We start from the raw sequence: 17,015 nt of genomic DNA, 5'->3' as shown, positions 1-17,015 counted from the left end.
CCCAGGTCACTACAGATCCGCTGTAAACTCAGATAATGGACAACAGCAAGCAAGTCAGCGGCACAGCCAAAGAGAACAAAAAGAGAAGAAAACAACCAAAGCTAAACATCTGCAGGGAGTGCTGTTTAATTCCCTACTCATAAAGCAATGCCTGCTTTCTGCTAACTATTAACTGAATTATTGATTTTAGATCTGTATCACACAGTTATAATTTTGTCAGGGGGCAGACCACATAAGTTGTTCTTTTTCTGGTTATTTCATTTAGTCTTATTCCAAAAGTCTGTAAATTGACAACCAGGACAAAAATTATAATTGACATCATCTGTGGGAAATATTTTATAAAACAACAGGCCCAGATGAGGATTAAAGCCATGTGGTAATAAAATACAGCCATAGACTGAAAAAGTCAGGTTTCGTGATTTCTTACACAAACAGCTGGGCTATTACTCTGCTGGGCTCATTTCTTAAAACACATTTTACTTCAAATAATTAGTTCCTTTTTCTGCATGTTGCAGTAGGAGGCTGAACACTGACTGACTACAGCTGCCATTTGCAGATCGAAACCTCCTCCCTGCCAACATTTGGGAAACAAAAATAAACAGGAACCCATTGCAGAAGTCATCCCAAAGATAGTGCGGTGATTAGCCGAGGCTGCACAGCGTTCTCTGGCATCTCCGTGCAATGAGCCCAGCCACGATACCAGAAGATTGAGATCGTACGGCAGCACTTAGCAGAATGTTCCTAACCACAAAGTTGCATTACACTGTGACACTGGTGTCAACCTTCATAGAGTTCTCCATCAATAAGCTGCCAGGAATACCTGTGGAAATGAGCACAATTACACCAACTTTCTTTTAACTTTTTAGTGCACAGATTTCCGCGCCTGATGGAAATAATGGGGAAGAATTATTTCTTAGTTAGAAACTGATTAGTGCCAACGTTTGATTCCATGCCCTGCGGACTGAAATTTAAATACAAAGGACATAGAAACATCGGCCATGTGCCATTGATTCTGGAGGGGTACCTCAACAGGCAGATTTCCTTTTATTTATTAGTTATTTAAGTTTATATGTGGATTATGCACCTTTCCCTGAGGCAGTGTCTAGATTAGCTTTCATACTTCAGGAGCAGCTGCACACCAAGTCCACCTGCTGTACATTTCAAATGCATAGATGATGAGGACTTTTATTTATCCACTGGTTGCTTGAAGATGATGGATATGTGCAGCACACAAGACTTTTTGAATCAAAATTTAGGGAAAAAGGCCATTGTCAGGTGTTTGAAGATCAAACGCTTTTATCTATGGAAGATGAAAAATCATTTATCATCTGGATTGTAAGTTTGGGCAAAGACTAGAAATTCCTTAATATTAAATTTCAAGTACTCTCAATCTTAAAGTGGTATGGTCCATCACATTAATAACTTTGCATTCTAAAGCACAGAGATGACAACTTCAAACAGGTTTTGAGCAGACTTCTGTTTTCCCATTTCGGGGAGGGTTCTTGTAGCTCTTGAAGGTTCGTGTTCAGTAAATTTGGAGTCACCTGGAGATTACTGGGAAGTCAACAGCGCTTGATGCTGATCACAAAATTCTGGTCCTTTGTTTCCCAGAATAATTCAGCCCAAGTGCAGCTAGAGCCTCAATCCTTGCATATTGAGTACTGCAGTCCAGAAAATTACACTGGAAGAAAGCTATCCTATACAGGGCACCAATTTCGAATTTGGATACAGTGCGTCACGTCCACTTTGGAATCACTGGGAATCCATTTTTTTGCTTCTCCTGAACTTTATTCATTCCTCCCTCCCTTGCTCCCTTCCCTACCGCCACACTCCCTTCTCTCTTTGGCCCTCCATCCACCTCCCTCCTTTCTATACCTCCCTAACTCAACGATTTCAAAGGTACATTCAATGTCAGAGAAATGTATACAATATACATCCTGAAATGCTTTTTCTTCACAACCATCCACAAAAACAGAGGAGAGCCCCAAAGGATGAACGACAGTTAAATGTTAGAACCCCTAAGTCCCCCTCAGCTCCACTCCTTCCCGCACGTAAACAGCAGCAAGCAATGATCCCCCTCCCCCACCACCAAAAAAACAAGCATTGGCACCCACCATCAAACACTCAAGCATGCAGCAAAGCATAAATAAAGACACAGACTTGCAGTACCCCAAAGAACACTAGTTCACCCAGTATTCGACGTACCACAGTCTCTCTCTCTCTCTCTCTCTCTCTCTCTCTCTCTCTCTCTCTCTCTCTCTCTCTCTCTCTCTCTCTCTCTCTCTCTCTCTCTCTCTCTCTCTCTCTCTCTCTCTCTCTCTCTCTCTCTCTCCCTCCCTCCCTCCCTAATAAGGGAGAAAAAGATGTCTCCATTTCACAGTGAGAGGGGAGACGTAACAAACAATTCACTGGTTTATGATGTTAAAAGTCTGTTGCATCACTTTTTCTGAGCTCTGTGCCCAAAGATCTCAGGTCTCTGGGCAGACAGCCAAGGATCTTCTGTCTCCCGTGGCACTTTCTTGAAATCTTCCATTCTCTATCCCTACCAACATTCTCTTCATTGTTCTCTACCTGTCTCTCATTTGCTGCCTCCCTCCCTCTCCTTCCCTACCCTTTTATCTCTCTTCTTCTCCCACCTTTCCTATGCCTCCTCCTTTCCTCACTACTTTACCCCTGCCCTGCTGTACAAAGTTCCCCTTTTGTTCCTGTGTCACTAGAGGGAGAATGTATGGGAGGGAAGATTAGCAGTTCTCTCCTTTAAACCTTTCCTTGTTGATTGATTCTAGATAAGACTTTTTAGATAAAATAAAAAAAAGCTTGGGAGGATGACCTAAATTGTCAGATTTCTGATTACGGAATAAAATTCTTAAACGGGTTAATAAATCATCTTTCTGTGCTTGTCATTCTCTTCTACAATTTAAAGTGGTTCATAGAGCTTACATTTCTAAACAGAAACTGTCCAGTTTTTATCCGAACATTTCTCCACTTTGTAATAAATGCAACTCTGCTGATGCTTCTTTAATTCATATGTTTTGGTTTTGCCCTAAAATTGAAAAGTTTTGGTGGGAAGTATTCCATACCTTCTCACAACTTTTTAGGGTCCAATTTGACCCAAATCCCCATACTGCCTTGTTTGGGATTATTGCAAATGAAGATATAACTTTAAATGCTCCTAACCTACAGAAGAGCAATCTTACTGAAATGGAGGGAGTCTACCCCTCCTACACAGCTTCAATGGCTACGTGATATTATGTCTTATTTAAATTTAGAAAAGATCCGCTGCTCAGTCTTAAATTCGAAACAATCTTTTTGTGATATCTGGGGACCTTTCCTAAATTACTTTTCCAATTTATAAAGTTTAACAGTGCACAGACTTTTATGTATATTTCTATCCTCTCTTCTTAAGTGAATATGTTTTTTTTTCTAATTATCCATTGTCATCCATCAGCTTTTTTCTTTGGTAGTTGGTAGGGGGTTGACTTTTTTATACAAAAAATTTATTTTATGATGTATGACCTATCTTTAAATTTTTGATTACAGAGTGGTATACCTTTACGTGTTATGTTATAACATGTTGATCAATTTTATTACAATATATGAATGTACACAATTTATGTTGAGATGTATCTATGTGTTGCACTCTGTAAATCTTGATTTTTCTTCGGAATAAAGATACTGTAAAAAGAAAACCTTTCCTTGCCCAGTCTTTGTAAGTTGGATGGCTAGTGCGGGTCGATACTATGGGAAAAAAGGGAGTCAAAATCAGGTTTACTATCATTGACATATGATGTGAAATTTATTGTTTGGTGCTAGCAGCAGAGCACAAAGACAAAACATTATGTAACACCCTGGGTAAGATATTACTGCTAATGTTGTACGGTCATTCATTTAATGGTTTTCTGTGTGTTCTGCTGGTAGTGTTTGGGTTACCGTTAAAGATAAGAGGTTGTGATGTTCAGCTTAGGGATGCCGTGTCTGCCAATCAGGATGGTGGAACTGGTAGAAGGTTCTAGAGAAAGCTGGGCAGAGAGGTTTTGTGACAGACACTGGGGTGGTTCAAGGCCTTTTCAGAGGGAGATGGAGGGAGAAGAAGATCGAGAGAACTGGCCTTAGGATTCAACCCAAATGGAATGTGCGATTCGATGGAGTCTAAGAATGGGAAACTCAACTGGTGTTCAGTAAACAGGAGTTGGGGTCGTCAGAAAGAAACCCGTCCAGCCTTTGGAAGATGTGGGCTCCAACCTTCCGCACATTTGACTGTTGAATTATAATGGGCTCTTTTGTTTCTTACTTTCTTCTTCTATAACTGTTTGATTAAGTTGGCATTCACAAATTCACTTTCTTTACAAGTATGATCTGTTATTTCTCGCTGATGGATAATTGCAAGTAGGCAGTATTTACACAGCATTCGCACAGATCGGGCCATGGTTGGTTGAAACATCCAAACTTCCTGGTCTGGTGTGACCAAAGGCATACTGACCCTAGATGTACAGAGTTCGAGAAAGGGGGGGTCCCCGCTGAGACCAGTGGCTGTTAGTGAGGGGCTAACCTGCCACATTTCTAGAGATGCCCGGTAAAAAGGGGTTTCAATTACAAATATTAAAAATCATACTAACAAAAAGGAAAAACAAAATAGTGTCCGTCAGTTCAGGAATCTAATGGCAGAGGGGAGAAAGCTGTTCTTAAATTATTGAGTGTGGGTCTTCAGGCTCATATACCTCTTCCTTGATGGTAGCAAAACGAAGAAGGCATGTCCTGGATGGTGAGGGTCCTTAATGATGGATGCTCCCTTCTTGAGGCGTAGCCTCATGAAGATGTCATTGATGGTGGGGAGGGTTATGTCAGTGACAGACCTAGCTGAGTCTATAACCCTCTGTAGACTCTTACAATCCTTACCAATCAGGTAATGGTCATCAAATTACCCTTTGAAATGAGGTAAGTCCCTTAGTGGAAGAGACTGAAAGACTGATATCAAAGCACTGTAAACACATCATTGCTTTTAACATGTCTTATCAGAGCAAAGGTCAGCACAGACAAATAAAGAGATAAGTCATAGAAGTGGCTGAGAGGTTGGTTAAGGAGGTGGGTTCTAAGAGGGGGCCACAGGAAAGAGGAGTTAGAGTGGTTTGTGGAAGAACATCCAGAGATCGGGCTACAATAGTCAAGGTGCAGAAACTGCTTTGGGCAGCATATTGGCTGTAACAGGGCAGAATTAACAATGCCCACAGAGCTGGAAGCAGATAACTGTACCGCGCACAAATAAAGTCTGCCAGAATAGCTTTCATTCTGATCCATTCAGTTTGCAGCCTTTTGTCTCTAGCTACACATTTGCTGGTTGTTGATTTCCACTTCGCGTAGAAAAGGTTAATTTCCCCCAGGCAATTGACCTCTCTTCGAGGTTTAGCAGAAGAGGACAAAACCGCTTAACACTGCACACAGATGTGGAACTTGTAGCTCTGCCTGGCTGTCAAGGCAAAACTTACATCTGGAAATAACAGACATTCCGGCTCGGAATCAAGTATTTGGCCCTTCATCCATGTGCTGATGCTCATCCATCTTAATCCTATCTCCTGCTGTCCTGTGCCCTTCAATGGTTCTTTCTTCTGAGCACTGACTTCACTTCCTCTTAAGTGCCATAGTTGGCTGGCTTGATAGGAACACAAGAAAGTATGAGAGAGAGTAGGCCACTTGTCCCCTCAATCTACCCCACTACTCAATACATATGCATGGCTGACCTACGCTAGGCCTCAACTCCTTCCCTGCCAGATCCCCAGTGTCCTCAAATCCCCCAGTTTCAAAAGAATTATCTACCTTCACTTCTCTGATATTAAATGGAACTATCTTGAAATAGCACTAATGAGCTGAGCACCGCAACTCTCAAGGATAGAGAATTTGAGTCAATTCTTATGTATTAATCATTATTTGCATTGTGTTATGTATTTCCATAATCCTTAGCGAGAAAAGAGAACTCTGTCGATGAATCCTTTACGTTTCTTTCAGTGCTGATACAAGCAACAACTATAGACAGAGAAAACTGAAATTAATGCTTTAGTTGATGACTCTTCATCAGAAATGGGAAAGAACAGAGGAAAAATCTCTGATAAAGTGGTAATCCAGATGACGGAAATGCTTTTGGTACTGACTAGGAGAGAGGGATATGAATGCTTGTTAATCACAATTGGTCTCTCTGAAAAAATGCGAACAGAGGATGATGAATGGGGGCAGATAGGGATTGAAAAAACACAAATGCTGAATTTCTCTTGTGTTCTCCATCCACCAAACACATCTAATAGATAATCTTCTGTCATTTGCACCACTGAACACATCTTCCCCTCACCTTTTAGCGACCAGATACACCTTCAAAATCTACTTCTTACATTCTTTCTTCTCTACCAATCACTTCTCTTCTCAGAGAAAACATTATGTTTCCCCTTTTATCTTGTCCTTCTCACTATCCCACTTCCCAAGTGATGCAGCCCTGTTTCCAACTTAGTGTGTATCATTCAATACTCACAATGAAGTCTCCACTGCACTGGAAAAACAAGTAAAGAATGGGTAAGTGGCTGGAAGACCTACCTCTGTTCAGTCCAAAGGGTGATGCTTCTAGATGTTGCTTTAATTGTCCATCCCTCTCCCATTCTCACCTGCCTTGGGCCTCCAACACTCTGCTAGTAAAGCCCATCATGAGCTCCTGAAATGATGCTACCATGGTGTAGCAGCCTGACAACTCCAACAAGAGAGGTTATGTCCTGGTCTTAGGAGCTGTTGATTTGGAGTTTGAACGTTCATCCTATGAGGTCATGGGTCACTGCCACATGTTCCTGTTTCCTCCTTTATTCCTACAATGGCTGGAAGGTTGAAGACACAAGATGATAGATTCTGCAGTAAAAACAAACATGAGGCAAAAACAGTTCCTCCAGCAGTATTTTTTGCACTTGCAAGTTAATTGACTAGAGGCTTTCCCTGCTATCCGAAAGTAAAGCATTCCTATGAAACCTTTCATAAGCCGAAATGGCATAAAGTGAAGAAGCAATTACCATTAATTTATATGGGAAAAATTTCTGAGCATTTACAGACCCAAAAAATCATACCAAATAGCACATAAAACCTAAAATAACACAAACATATGGTAAAAGCAGGAATGATATGATAAATACAAAGCCTACATAAAGTAGAAATAATGTATGTACAGTGTAGTTTCACTTACCAGAATCAGGAAGATTTAGCCAAAAACCTATCGTAGAAAAAAAATCACCACGTCCACGCATGCGGACACAACTGCCTGCACAAGGCTTCACGGTCATGATAGTCTTTCTCGGGGTCAACGCGTTTAAAGCAGGCCCTGCCGCCGTTTCTTGGACATTAGTGGCAACGCTGCTCGGGGTGCGCACCGCCTCTCTATTGGCTCACTGCAAAACAAATGCTGAATGCTATTTTCACTTTTTGCATTTTTTCATAAAAGCAAAAATCCTCTTGGGATTTTTTTCAGTTAGCGAAAACAGGTACTAATGTATGCTTTCATAAAAGCAAAGTGGTGTAAAGCGAACTTTCATAAAGCGGGGAACTCCTGTATAGTAAATTAACTTGTAGTATAGGAATGTAGCAAAGGAAACAGAGGGGAGTTAATGAGCATTTGAGAGATGGACAATAAATTGCAGGACTTCAGGGGGAAATGATGAGATGGTTCTGCTGGAAACTGATGGGCTGAATTGCCTACTCTGTCATAATTAGAAAGTACTTCACATTGGCACCTCATCTTCCCTCAAGGCATGTTATAGACCTTGAGGTTCCTTTTGAGTTCAACATGTACAGATAACCCGTCATTTCTGTTTTTGTCATTACAATTCTAATGTGAGGTTATTTACTGATAACATGAATTTAGTTTTTCCCTGCCTTCAGATGCACCTGACTTGCTAAGATTCCAGTATTCTTTTAATTCAGATTTCCAGCAACTGCTGTATTCTGCACCAACTCCAGCATGTTGTTTTGTTTCCCTCTCTAATTGTCCTAACTTATCTTCCTCTATTTATGTTCCTCCGGACAGACCAGCACTTTTAACTGTAAGTCCCTTCTTGTAGCACTCTGGTTACTCGGATAAGTTTCATTCCCATTTTGTCACAATGATTCCCTTTGTAATTGTTAGCTCTCTGCCTCTCTACAACTTGAAGCATGCATTTTTTCCTCTATCTCCCAGTTCTATTGAAAGATCACTGAGCTAAGCATTAACTCTGTTTCTGTCCCTGTTGACATTTCCTGATCTGCTTAGTATTTCCAGCTTTTTTTCTGCTTTTATTTCAGGTTCAAGCATTTTTGGTCTTTTGTTTTCAGTAGAATGGAGAAGGCCTGCAAAGATATGTGTCTAATTATGTATTTCTCAAGAATAGTAGATCATAAATCAAAGAAGCAGAATGAGGGCATTTGGCTCATTGAGTCTGTTCTACCATTTACTCATGGCTGAATTACTATCCCTCTCAACCAGATTCACCTGCCTTCTCCCCATAACCTTTGACAGCCCTAACCAAGAACTATTGACCTTTACACCTTTGATTCTCCATCATTCCCGCTCAGAAAATAGTCTATGCCTTCATTCCTTCTACCAAAGTGCATGGCGACACAATTCCCCGCTTTGGATTCCATCTGCCATTTCTTTGCCAATTCTCCAAATCTGTCAAAGTTCTTCTGCAGACATCCTGCTTCCTCAACATATCATTGCATCATCCACAAATACATCAATTCTGTCATCCAGATCATTAACATATAACATGCAAAGTAGTGGACCCAACACCAAATCCTACAGAAAACCAATAGTTACTAGCCACCAATGAGAAAAGGCCTTTTTCATTCCCACTCTCATTCATTTCCATTCCCACCTGTAATATCATCGGTGCATATCTTGTTTAGCAACCTCATGTGTGGCACCTTGTTAAAGGCCTTCTGAAAATCCAAGTTTAACAGCCTAACTGCTTGGCTCCTGAGGCATTGGCACTGAGAGTCCTGCAGTCTGAAAAGGTTTTGGGAATGGAACTGGGGTTCCTGCTGAGAACATAGAGAGTCATTCCATAAGATGCTTGTCAACTCAAAGAGCCAGAGTGATGTGGCTTTTGAGGTCGATGGGCACCTCCTGGGTAGACAACTGTGATAATAATGGACCAACAGTGCTTCTGCATTCCAGCCTCAATCCACAGCAAGGGTCCTGAATTCCACAATGTAATCCAGCACTGACTGTGAGCCTTGACGCAGGCAAAGAATCCAATCTGCTGCCTTCCTTCCACTTCACAACTCAACTGTAAAATCATCATATTTATTGCAAATGGAGGTTTCGTTTTTGCAGTTAGTGATGGCCCAGATTTTGAGCTCGCTTAGTCAAGAGAGGATTGACTAAAGCAAATTTGGCTCAGTCTGTAACATACAGAGGTGCCTGGGGGTCAATGTGTAAGATGTGCTAGAACAGGAGGTTGAGAAATTGGGTTGGGGAGACTGATGTCAGTATGACTTCCTTGAGGGGAAATTTGCCTTACAAAGTTGTTGGAATTATTTGAGGAAATAGCAGGCAGAATAGACTAATGAGAGTCAGGATATGTTGTTGACCTCTCTCCAGCCATCCAGTGCATAAAAGACACTGGATTTTCTGATATGTCAGTTCTGGTGGCCCACCTCGGTCACAGACGTACATAAATCAGTTTATTGCTGCCTACCCTCAATGTGCCCAGTTCATTTTTTCCACCCCGTGGCCCCCTGGCTTCTGTGATCTCTGCTGGTCTGTCGATGGCAGTGGTCCCACATCACCATGGCCTTTGTCTTGGGTTTTCCACCTTCTGATGAGGCCACAGTGATCAGGACAGTGGTAGACCAGATCTCCAAGTTGGCCCACTTCATTGCTCTCCCTAAACTTCAGTCAGTTATTGAGTCTGGTTCTCCAGCATGTCATTCAACTCCACGCCTTCCCATAGGACATTGTGTCAAAAAATCATCTCCCGCCTGGCAAGCCTTCTGTTCCCTCCTCCACACCTCAGTGAGTTTGTTGATACAGGGTTTTAATAATGCTGAGATAATTTAGTTTAAAAGTTTACAAAAGGATAATTATAAATAAAGCCAAGTGGTGTGCAGGGTGCCATGGCTGCCGCTCCCAGCAACACACTTTTTTACTGGCCTTCCAAAGCAATCTATTGATAAACTTCAACTCATTCAGAATGCCGCTTCTAGACATAACAAAAACCAGGATGCGGGAGCACATCACTCCCATCTTAACTATTTTCTATTGGCTTCCTGTATCTTTTAGGATAGATTTTAAAATTCTCTTACTTGTTTTTGAAGATCTCTTTGGTCTGTGACCGAAATACATCACATTTTGTTTTATAATCCTACTCAAACTCTCAGGTATTCTTCCACCGGTCACTTAAATTTAAACAATTTCCTTCAAAATCAAACTGGCAGGTCAGCTTTTTTTTAACTATGTTCCTAAACTGTGGAACTCATGACAGAAACTATAGGGGACTCATTTGACAGTTTTAAACACCAGCTCAAAACTTATTTATTTAACCTTGGTTTTAATTAATGTAATTTTTTCTTTTTATCCCATTGTCTTCCATGGGGGTGGGGTGCAGGCCATGCGCTTCCATTGGTTAACTTTTTCTTCAATGGTGATAACTTCTTCCATTTTCTGGGTTGTGCTCTCATTTAAGTTTAGTGTACACTTCTTATCATAATTGCATGTGCCCGCATGGAATGCTGAATCCTATTTCCATTGATGAATATATATGCTTAAAAGTTTTATTTAACTGTTGTGTAGAATTTAATGTCTGTTAAATTCTTTTACTTGTTTTTGAAGATCTCTTTGGTCTGGGACTGAAATACATCACAGAATCACTTCTGTTTTATAATCCTGCTCAAACTCTCAGGTATTCTTCCACTGGTCTCTTAAATTTAAACAATTTAAATTTAAATTTAAGCTCAGATGATCGCAGTATGTCTAATGATATGTTGTTCCATATTATTGAAAAAACTATAACATTAAATGTTAAATATATTATTCTTCTCCCCTCCCCTAGGTTGTGTTAATCTAAGTGCATTCAAGTGTACATAATGTTTTCTGAAATCTGTCATTTCAGTTCTTATTTTTCTTTGTACTGTCCAATAATGCAAGAGGCCCTAGATGTTAGCAGCAATACACTGTTAGACAGGCCTGAATATTATGTAAAAACAATTTGCATATATTAGAATTATTGGGGGAATAGAAGTACTGGCATAATGGGTGAGGAAAATGCCATTCCATCTGCAATATATTTCTATTTTAACAACCCCTAAAATCTCACTGGCTACTGTTATATTTGATCAGTGGCCAGCTGGCTGCTTTAATATATTGATGGCCTTTGCGTAGCTGGCAAAACTTAGTCCACTGCTCTGCATATTTTAATCAATCATCTCAAACAAGCTGCTAACTGACATTATATAACATTCTTCATTGACCCATTGCACTGCTGAATATTGAACATATGCAGTGAATTTTATATACACACACTCACACACACACACACACACACACACACACACACACACACACACACACACACACACACACACACACCTGATTAATCTTTATCCCATGTTGCATTGTAGCCAGGATCAGTACTCACAGTAAACCAAACCTGCAGGCACAGGAATTGATGTCTATGTTATAGGACCCATTACAAAACCACTATGTCAGTGGAGCTGGTTTGAACAAACTCAGAACAGGTGTTACAGCCAATGAAAAAATATTTCAAATGTGAAAAAACCACTCAAAAATAATTTTTAATATGTTATGAAGTGAGGAAACTTGCCGGTAAAATCTGGACCAGTTGTGGCATTTTTCTGTGCTGTGCTGTGAGATGGATTAATTTAAAGCTGTAATAGGATCCAGAAACTGGTTAAATATTGACTAACTAAAATTACTCTGGTTAGTCATAAGAATGTGAACACTGCACTATGCAACTCATTTAATTCATTATGTAGGACAGAGGCAGATAAATTTCAATTATCACTTAGAGCAACGTATTAGTGAAAGACACAGTTCCCAATTAACAATTTTCGTCATGCATGTCCATGGCAAAAAGCATGACAATTCCTTTGCTTTGGAGAAGCAGAATAAATGTTGCTGCATTTTTCCTTTACTTTGTAATCTTTACATGCATCTATTATCTCAGATCTACCTAAACTCAGATGATCACATTATGTCTAATGATATGTTGTTCCATAATATTGGAAAAACTATAACATTAAATGTACAAACACTTGTACAATATATTATTCTACTGCAAAACTATTTTTAAGATCACCAGTGTCTTTTAAGGACAATAATATCTAACCCCTAGATGCAAATGCATTCAAAAATCATTTAAAGATTAATTAGAATTTACTGAGAGGGGTTTGAAGATTGGAAAAAAATTGTAACTTTCTGGCTACAAGCAGAACATAAAAGAAAATTACATGATTGCCTTCATTTTTGATTCAATTTTGACAGAGGGAAATGTGATACTTGGGATAAAATGAACACTCTGAAAACTTAATATTTAGCTAACTGTAGACAGCACATCACTTGATAGCATTGGACAGACAATGAAGGTCGAGTAAAATAATAATCTGCTAAACCTTCCACCTACAATACACGGCCGATCCCATTATTCCAATATGTGTGTGCATGCTTTCAATGAACAAATGTGTAACATTTTTATGCTAGCTGTTGTATACACTCAGTGACCATGTTATTAGATACATCTGATACCTTAAAAAGTGACAACGTTCATTGTCTTCTGCTGCTGTAGCCCAACCACTTCAAGGTTGTTCATTTAGAGATGCTCTTCTGCACACCACCGTTGTATTGCATGGTTATTTGAGTTACTGACACCTACATGTCAGCTTGAATCAGTGGCCATTCTCCTCTGACCTCTCTCATTAACAAGGCACTTTTGCCCACAGAACCACCATTAACTGGATGTGTTTTTTTTATTTCCCCATACCATTCTCTGTAAACTCTAGAAACTGCTATGCATTAAAATCCCAAGGAGATCAGAATTTTCTGAGATACTCAAGCCACTCCCTGGCACCAACAATGATTCCACAGTCAAAGTCACTTACATCACAGTACTTCCCTATTCTGATGTTTGAACAACAACAAAACCTTTTGACCAAGTCTGCATGCTTTTATACATTGTGTTGCTGCCGCATGATTGACTGATTAGGTATTTGCACGAACCAGCAGAGATACAGATGTACCTAATAAAGTGACCGTTGAGTGCATGACTAGTGTGTGCCTGTGGGTGCATGTCGCAATGAGCACCATACCTAAAACCTTCTAAACAACTGTAAATCTGAATGCTCATTCAATCTTGGTTTGGCTTACACTGCATTAATGAGATTGCCCAAATGTACTGCAGTTACCCACTTAGTCTATTCCAGCAGTGTCGCCCAAATTTCTCTACCACCAAGAGGGACAAAGCTTTTGGAAGATCACCATCTGCTTGTTCCCCCTCCAAGATGCACAACATCCTCACTGATGCTGGATCTAAATCTTACAACATTCCTCCTAACAGCTTTGTGGACAATTGTCAACAGAAGGACAAACAATGTAACAAGGCCTTGTGAGGAAATCTCCCAGACATACGGCTTTATATAGATACATGAAAAAAAATAAAAACTTAATTTGACATCAAGTCACTTTCCCTTGCTCTGGGATTTCCATAGGGTAACATTTCAAATGAGGCAATTCATAAAAGAACATATTTTGTCATGAATGCCTGTGTGACAGTAAAGGACAGATCATAGTCAGCAAAGATGGCTACAGAAAAGGTGGCATATTGTGACAATAGTGGCCAGCCAGAGTGGGGACAATTGGACAAAACTCTTCTCAGTCAAACATGGTGACCACATTGCTGGAAATGGGATTGATTTTGTGCCTCTAATTAGTATGTGAATACCCTTCACTCCATGTCAGGAAAAGTACTTTGATCTTATTGGAGTAGGTAAGCTGTTGCAGTTTGTTCTCTCCTGGTCTGTAATTGTTCTTTTTTTTCTCAGTATAATGACCTTGTCACATCACTGGCAGTGGTTCATATCACTCATCTTGCCTCCAATACATTGGTTGAATGATAAATAAGTAGTTTTCAAAAAAGACTGCAACATACTTATACCAAGATGCTTGCATCCTGTTCATACCTCTCTGTACGTTTACTGTCCAGAGTGAACATGGCAAGTGGAATGAACAAAAATAAGTGAACAGCAAAGGATACAATTTAGTTCCTTCTGACTTGGGACTTTCAGTAAACCACTGGAAAAGACAGAAGATGTGAAGGTTATGCTTAAGCTTGGGTAGGTTAGTATCCCCCTTTCTGCCATTTTCACTCGTGTGTTCCATCATCAGCCCTCAGGAGAAGACGTCCCTGCTGATGCACAAAAGCTCATCAGAGAAGTTTCAGTCTCACATTCACCATCTCGATGTTCATATCCGGAGGAAGGCAGCTGCAAATCCATACTTTCAAAAAAGAGAACAAAAGTTGCAAAATGGTAAGAAATGAAATAAAATTGCCAGGCAAGAAACAGAGGTGGTGCCATTTTATCCTCAGATTCAAAAAAAGGTTACAATTTACGGTGAGAATTGTGGCAATGCCAGAAGGGAAATCATTGGCAACCACATGTAGGAGAATTAGGATTGGAGACGTTTTCTGAAGGCTGCCAGCAGCCACATGCCAGCAAGAGAAATCATCTCCTGCGCCAAGTTCTGTTTTAATTTACACCAACGAAAAGTGCAGTTTCTCTAAAGACCGTGAAACCCTTAAAGCATATTTCCCAATTGCAACACCTAATGATGCTGCCCTCTCTGGTACTGCAAGCATTCTTAGTAAGTCCCACAGCATATATATATATAAGTCTTATTAGAATACCTACATAATTCTTGAATCTTTGAACGAGCCATTGAACACAATGCTTTTAAGGGAACCCACAACCCATTCAGTGATGAGGGATCTATTTAACATAGGATGCAAGATCAAAATTCAGACCTAAATTCCTATTTCTGCTTGCTTTGATTGTATTAACCACCATGGCAGCAAAGTTTAATCAGGTCAAATTTTATTGCAGTGAAATTATCTTTAATTTGCAGTCTCTTACAGCCTCCAACACAACCAAATATCCCATTGAAATCAAAGCTCCCAATGAACATTGATCCTGACCTAAGGTGGCCAGGACTGCCCTCAAGTCTCCAGGAAATAAAGTTTAATCTCTCAGACACTGCTGCAAGCTTCTCAGGGGTGCATAATAGGAAAATAAGGACCCAGTCTCCTCTGTGGAAATGCTGGCAGCTCCACATGGAACAGCTACCATTTATCTCTGGAATCGGGTATAAGTTTGGGAGCCCAAGGCAAACTTTAGCCCAGCTGATTTCCAGCAGTTTCCCAATTGTGCTGATGTTGGGCTTTCTGAGGAATGCAGCAGGGAATGCAAACATCCATGGCTTTCCCTGCAGTTACTCTAGGAAATCTGCCCTCTGAACCTGCACTTCGTGCAACCCACATCAATTCTGTAAACTCATTCAGGCTGAGAAGGAGAAATATACAGTAAGTACAATTTATTTTAACATATTTTATGAATTGAATTAATTTAAATATATTCAATCTGTGTTTATGGTGCTTTAAGTGTTTCCACGTTATTTTTAAAGTAATTAGTACACAATGTAAAAGCATGGTGAATTTATAATACTATTTAACATATGTTAATGTAGACGTTTAATGCATTTTGTAGAAGAACCACCAGTAATTGTGGGGTGGGGTGGGAGTGTGGCAGAGGGTGGGAGGTGAAAGTTTAGGATGTTGGATGAGGAACTGATCCTCGATGATAATACACTGCTCTAGTGTTGCTGGGGAGTCTTTCATCCAAGCCACAGCAGATTATTTTGTGATGTTCCTGCTTTGTTTTGTAGATGGTGGAAAAGCTTAGGAGAGATGGGACATGAGCCACTTCCCTCAGAATACCCCACCCCTGAGCAGCCCTTTAAGCTGTTGTATTTATGTGGCTGTCTCAGTTAAATTTCAGGTGTTTGTCAGCAGCCAGTACTCTGACTGTTGGAGATTTACCAGTGGCAATGCCCGTGCATTTTGACAACAAATGCATAGAGTGTCTCTGGTTGGGGATGGGCTCATTTAGCATGGACCTTTCCTACCATCGATCAGACCAGGTCCCATCAAGGTCTGGATACAACATTTAGGTGCAATGCAAGCACTTATTACATCTTTCTCTCAGGAGTTCCAAATGGAGCCTGCAAAGCCACAGACTGAAATTCCATCCTATTAGTGAAATAATATATATATATTGCATGTTCAGAATCGGAATTGGTTTCAATATCTCTGGCACAAGTTGCGAAATTTGGTACCTTTGCAGCAGCAGTACAATGTAATGCATGATAAATATAGAAAAAAATACTGAATTACAGTAAGTAGATATGTTTATATTAAATAGTTAAATTTAAATAAGTAGTGCAAAAACAGAAATTTTAAAAAAAATTGTGAGGTATAGTGTTCATGGGTTCAATGAGCAGAGTTGTGAACAGATTCTCTTTTGACATTGGTTGTTTGTCAGTCCTTGTTCGTGTGTAGTTTTTCATTGATTCTACTGTAGTTCTTTGTTCTGCTGTGAGTGCCTGAAAGAAAATAATTTCAGAATAGTATATATGGTGACATATTAGTATGTTAATAATAAATTTACTTTGAACTTTGAGTTGGTGGCACCCATGTTCCAGGGAAACCACAACACTTTAGTACTCTGGTATCTTTAATCAACTTTGATGAGTATTTTGATCAGGTTTCTAGCTATGGGAAATGAGGTACTTGTGATTTGTCTGAGGCTGGTACAAACTGCAAGATGACTAAAGCAACGGAAATCAAAAAATCACATTCAGAGTGTAAAAATGTATGGAGCTGTCATTAATTCAGTTTTAACTACAGAACTGTTCTCTACTTGTGACTTTAACAGTCAGTATAATTCTGTCA

This window comes from Hypanus sabinus, chromosome 12 (assembly GCF_030144855.1).
Source record: "Hypanus sabinus isolate sHypSab1 chromosome 12, sHypSab1.hap1, whole genome shotgun sequence".
Lineage (NCBI taxonomy): Eukaryota > Metazoa > Chordata > Chondrichthyes > Myliobatiformes > Dasyatidae > Hypanus > Hypanus sabinus.
Note: the sequence above shows the minus strand (reverse complement) of the source record.